The sequence below is a fragment of the Drosophila hydei genome, unplaced genomic scaffold, assembly GCF_003285905.1.
Source record: "Drosophila hydei strain 15085-1641.00,03,60 unplaced genomic scaffold, DhydRS2 tig00008116-arrow-pilon, whole genome shotgun sequence".
In the NCBI taxonomy this organism is placed as follows: domain Eukaryota; kingdom Metazoa; phylum Arthropoda; class Insecta; order Diptera; family Drosophilidae; genus Drosophila; species Drosophila hydei.
In genome coordinates this window covers 2,398,528-2,404,527 of record NW_022045829.1, presented here as the reverse complement: position 1 = coordinate 2,404,527, position 6,000 = coordinate 2,398,528, and the positions used below count along the sequence as shown (strand labels likewise).

General features: G+C 34.2%; 1 protein-coding gene and 1 long non-coding RNA gene across 2 annotated transcripts in view; one reads left to right on the top strand and one right to left on the bottom strand.

The window, feature by feature from the left end:
* The first annotated feature begins 776 nt into the window (after positions 1-776).
* The window catches only part of LOC111596199, an 83,366-nt gene continuing 78,142 nt past the window's right edge, over positions 777-6,000 (top strand). The window contains exon 1 of the mRNA XM_030224641.1: positions 777-1,054. The gene's annotated coding sequence lies outside the window, so the exon portion shown is untranslated. The remainder of the gene's footprint in view (positions 1,055-6,000) is intronic.
* Positions 4,075-4,296, bottom strand: LOC111593667. The gene is made up of 2 exons (XR_002751059.1): positions 4,198-4,296; positions 4,075-4,139 (listed from the first exon to the last, which is right to left on the bottom strand). It is a non-coding gene; the product is annotated as an uncharacterized LOC111593667 (long non-coding RNA).

Genomic DNA, 6,000 nt, shown 5'->3' with positions numbered 1-6,000 from the left:
AAAGTATTACTGTTAAAAATTGTTATTATTTTTATTACTGAATATTATTATTATTATTATTATTATTATTATTATTATTATTATTAACAATTTGTCCCTCAACATATCTTAGCCTATGCCTGTTTTAATCAATTAATGTTACTTTAAATTGCTATTGAATTTTAAATACACAATACATCATTTTAATTATTATATAATCTTTAATATATATTTGCCATATATTTATAGTAAACAATTGTTACATTCAAATAGCTAGCTAATATAACTGAAACTGTTCAAAGTCAAACATTTTTCTGTTAAAATTTCCCATATCTAATGTATTCTTTACTTTCGCTCTCTCACACTCGTTCGTTTACAGTGCGAAATGTAAAATTCCCAGCGGCAATGGCACTCCTTTCGTTAAGTTTCACTCACCCGCCCAAAAAGGAACGACGACCGCACGAAGTCGAGCCGAATGGCCGAGAGAGCATCGTTACGACGAATCGCGAGTGGCAAAAAAACGTACTTTCTGGGGCGATGCTAGCGACGATGATGAGAAAAATCAGCAGTTGAGCAGTTCCATTGATAACGCGCTACGAACTGGATCTCTGCCCCAAGCGGGCAAAAGCAGGCATTAGCAGCGCACACGAAGCCATCGAAGCCAACAACAACGACAGCAAATAATATACGCAAAAGCAACAACAATAATAACTGTGCGAAACTAACGAAACTGAATCCAAGGCACAGGCATCGACTTCATATTCTTCTTGTTCTTGTCCGTCTGCTGCTGTAACTGCAGTTTTTCATCCATAACTTTCGGCAGCTGCGTTCGGCATTTCGTTAAGCGTAATTTTGGCAGCGCTCTGTTTTGTCATTACGCGACGCGTGTGCTTAATTATTGTCGGTTGTGTGTGCGAGTGTGTGTGTGTGCGTGTGTGCGAGTGCCTTTGCGTGCAGCCACAAGGAATGTGCAACAAGAACGGTAAATTTAATGAATGCCAACACAGCAGCAAGAATTCAATTTAAATTACTCAAAAGATTCGTCGCACTGAGATAGACCTGAAGATGCACTCAAGTAAGTGACTCACATAGACACGACTATTGATATATCTAATCTGTAGAAAGTTTTGAATAATGTAAATTTTATGTAAAGAAATATATATATATATATATATATATATATATATATATATATCTCAATATATAAAGGCAGAGTTATATCTCAAAATTGCAGATCAGAGAGCGCATACAAATCTTAGACTAAATGAATTCTAATACTAAAATATTTTATAAAATTCTTTCTAATTTGGCGTTCAATAAAAAAATTTAAAATATATAACTAAATAAGGCACTTATATATATGTGTGGGCCTTTACTCAGACTGAACTGGTTATTTCAATAAAAAGTTTAGCTCAATGGTTCCTAAAATTAAAAAGCTTTAAGAATTTTTTTTGATTATACTTTCGGATTCCATGTCAAGTATTTTAAATCCACATTTAAGCTTTCATAAGTATTTTAAAAACAGCCTCAAATATACTAAAAAAATATTAAAATATTATTGAATATATTTATAAATCTATGGGAAATATTTATATATTTATTTCATCTTCACTTTTGCTGACTTATATAAATAATTTACATATATATACATATATGTAAATTTTTTTCTTACATTCCATAAAAATTTCTTAACAAATAAATTTTCTCATTTCTCATTTAAATGCACAAATTTTGTTCATCAAGTTATCTATTAAATATATTAAATTTCTAAAAATATCTGCCAAGCATTGTGGCTTGAAGCATTTTACCTTTTACCTCTCAAAAGCACAATCAAATAATAACGCCTATCAAAGAGTTCTTTTAAAATTTTAATTAAATTCCCATTTGATAAACTTGCCCTAAGGCAACTATGAAAAATATTTGATTTCAACATGAATTGAAGACAAACAAATAGTTATTAAATATCACTGGGAAGTGAGGCAATGTAAAGGCAAATATTAGATTTTACTACACAAAAACTTTGGCGAAGCTTCAAAAGGTTCCTTTTTTACTATTCAAGTTTGCTCTTAGTCAAGTCTTTGACTTTGTTGTATTGAAAATACACTCTGATCCATTGCTGATTAAAATTGTTATCTACTCTATCTCGATAAGCCGTATAAATCATGTGAAGTGCTTGTTGCTGGCCTCACAATTGAAGCTGGCAATTTGAGTCTCGTGCTGAATTTCAATTAAAGTCCTATTAAAATTTCATTAAACAGCAACGCCCACAAAATGGCCACTAATTAGTTTGGCCACACCCCAAACCCAAACGAATTTTCGTCCCACAAAAAAAGAAAAAAAAAGACTGACTGACCTTTAACCTGAGAAACGAGGGCAACGCCATTAAACGAACATTTTTTAAGGCACTTTTCCCTATATAGGCCAAAAACAGAAGCAGACGGTCTAATTAAACTGAAGGCCAAGGATGCGTACAGGTTTCTGTTTTGTTTTCAGTCACTTTTTCCGCTGTGCCCTGTTGGCATTGGTAACAGGAGTATATAGTCTAAGGAATATCTTCTTGATTCTAGTTACTGCATAAAAGTTTGTGCTGAAGCAATCAGAATAAAAGTATCAATTTTAATTGAATATCATTTTAACAATATAACAGTGAAGGAATCCAATTAAATTTTTAATATCAAGCTGATGATCTATAAAGCTTTGTATTCGAAGTGCAGGGTATTTGCCAGTCGTTCATTGCAGCAAAGTTCATTGATATTTTTGAAGCCAACGATTCAGTGCAAGTAAAAATTCCGTCATTTTCATTTAATGTGTCGACATTTTCGTTTAGCCTTTATACCGAGCGCCAGCTGGAGGCGTGGCAGGGCAGGGCATGGCGCATGGCATCCCTGAAGCTGCTCACCCACAGTTGACCTCTGGCGCGTTGATATTTTCATTATTATTTTTTTATTCTTCCTTTCCTTATTTTGTATATATATTTTTTGTTGTTGCTAATTTACGTATTCCATACGCGGGGTTTTGGTGTTTTTTTTGCTTTGTGGCCCTCATAATTTACATGGGGCCAAATGTTTTATTTGTTGTGAGAACCAGCGAACTTTTCGCCTGTCTGGCAAGCCTCTGATTTGCAGCTGTGTGTGTGTGTGCGTGTGCTGTCGTCCAGTTGGCGTCGCATAAATTTTTATACACAAGTATTTGCCCGCTACTACTTTCCCTTTCTTACTCTCTCAGCTTGTAGCGCCCTCTCAGTCCCGCGCTATCTTCAGCTGACAGCGACTTAATGAGCTGCGGAAGTTAATGTGCAGCGTAGTTGTTATTGTTGTTTGCTTTGCTGGCAAATTTATTTGCATATTTGGGTTAATTCTGTTTCTATTTAATGCCAATATAACACACACACACATACACACTCTCTGCATGACTGGCACTTTAATGCTATTAAAATCGTCTGATATTAGGCTGAAGAACAACATTCAAAATAGATATATAAACGCTTGCGAAGAATACTTGTATTTATAAACATTGAAAAGCTACGCTGGAGTAATTATTATAATTATTAAAAAATATTTATTGTAGCTAGTTTACATCTGGAAAACTGCGGAAAAATTTCATCAAAAATGCCGAAAGCCCTTTTTAAATGTCAATTGAGCATGTGAAAAATGTCAAAACTTCAGCTTGGAATTGTCCGAATATTCCATTACTATTTCCATTTCTTCATTTAAAAACATTTAAAATCAGTCTCAATTCACAACATTAAAAATCCATTTATTCTAATTTATATTATGCAAATGTATTGAAGTTGAGGAGACACAGAAGAGTAAAACAAAACTTAAGTATCGAGTACTTTATTCACAAAAGGTTGCCAGACTATATATTTGCCTATTTTTAATCAAAGTTGCCATATCGTACGGCATATATATTTTTATTTTTTTGTAATAATTTATTAGGTATTATATTATTCAGTGCATTGTTATAGACAATGTTGTAATACCCACTTTATATATTATATATTTAATATACTGAAACCGACATAAACAGCTACAAATAACACATTTTTGTATTTTTGTTAGTATCAAAATATGAATTTTTATTTTATTTTTTACAAAATATATACATTATGCTTGTAGCACTGAAAAAAGTATTAGTTAAACTATTGCATTCGTGCAAATCTAAGAGATCAAAATAGATTAAATCAAGTAAGTTATATAACAAAATCCTTATAAATACCTTGCAGAGTTCTCATTCGTCCATTCTTTACGAATGATATTTACATATTTTACTTATTTGTCTTATTAAGACATTTTATTTTAAGAAGCTTTTATTTTAAATTTTATATTCAAATAGTTTTTAAATATTAAATAAAATATTTCTGACAGTTTTTTTCTTTAGCATATTTTAGATGTTGTGTGAGCTCTGCGCGAAAGCAAGCTAAATAAATTCAACAAACCCAAAGTCAAGTAGCTAAAGATTATGCGTTTAGACAGCAAAGCCTGCTAGATTATATTCTACAGCTACACTTGATACTCCAAATACAAAAGACTATAAAAGAGCACAGACAGGCAACTCACAGAGATAATATCTCTCTCTATCTCTCGCAGATTTTCGACAAGTAGCCCACTCAGAGCACAAACTCAACTGAATCACTGCAAATAACGATGTGAAATAAGTAAAAGAAAATAGAAGTTAGCTGAATGCAAGATACTCTTTGTATACACTTAAATGTAAGAAATTGCCTTTATACACGTCTCATAACTGCCAAACATATTTAATGACTGACTTTTAATACCCTCACCGAGAGTGCGCACAAGTAGAGTATCAAATCAGAGAAGAGCTGTTGACTTTTGGGTGCCCACAATGGAAGCCCAAACGTGCTTCTTCGGCAATGTCCTTGCATATGTGTAAATATACACACACACACACACACTCACACACACAGACATATTGCAATCACACAATCAATAGCGAAAAATGATTTGTGTAAACACGTTTTGCTCGTCCATTTCTCTGTGGAAAATGAAAGGCAACAAAAAAGAAGAAAAACAGCAACAAAACTACGACACGAGCGAAAAATCTGTAAGTGAGCAAAGTTTTGGGCAAAACTCTTTAATCAAAGCAGCAAATCGAGTTCTTTTTTTGAGCAGCTTCTGCTTCTGGGAACATAAGTACTTCTAAGAGTCGCTCTCAGTGTGAGTGTGCGAGTGTGTGTGTGGGTGAGTGTGCGTTGCCCATTTGTATGCTCAAGTTCATTAGCGTCAGTCGGTAAATATTTACACGAGTTGCCAATTTCGTAGCTCTTTTCAACTTGACTTTGGCTGCGAGCAACAAATATCATTAAATTTAATTTGTTGCCAATATTGATTGAAATCATTTATGTGTGTGTGTGTGTGTGTGTGTGGGTTGATTATGGCAGCATAGTCCAGGGAAGATAAGAGAATTTCATAAAGAGTTACCCCAGCTTTTGATTCAAAATTTGCATCAGCAAAAAGCCTTTAAGCTGACACGAGCTGCTTTGCATCTAATTGCCTCAACTAGTATGACATCATAGCACAGTAGATACACCTCAAGCTAGAAACTTAATTACAACAAACTATAATTTATTGAAATGTAACTGATTTCGAAATTTACAACGGTCCAGACGACGTAATCTCTGCAGTCAAATTATATGCGAGATTTCTGCAGCTGTGTCGACCAATGCGTTCTGCTAACCTATAGTAGCCCAAGTAGCCCTAGGCTTCTGACGAATCAGTTTAGCTTCAGTCCATCTGCACAGCGCTTATTTTGCAGAATTGGAATTTTGCTTCTTGAAGGTATACCATATCGTAGTTGGGATAACTATTATCTTTACGACAGCTAGCTAGAGGCTCTCAGCATCCTTTGCAGATCGTAGCCTCCTATTGAACCTAGTGACACATTCTCTAACGGCAAAAGTTTTGATGCCAACTTTGGGCCGAGCGAGCGAAAGAAAGCAGATGTCTGCAGTGATACAGAGGCTTGCACCGAGAGGAGGGGCATAGGTATCAAGCTTCTATC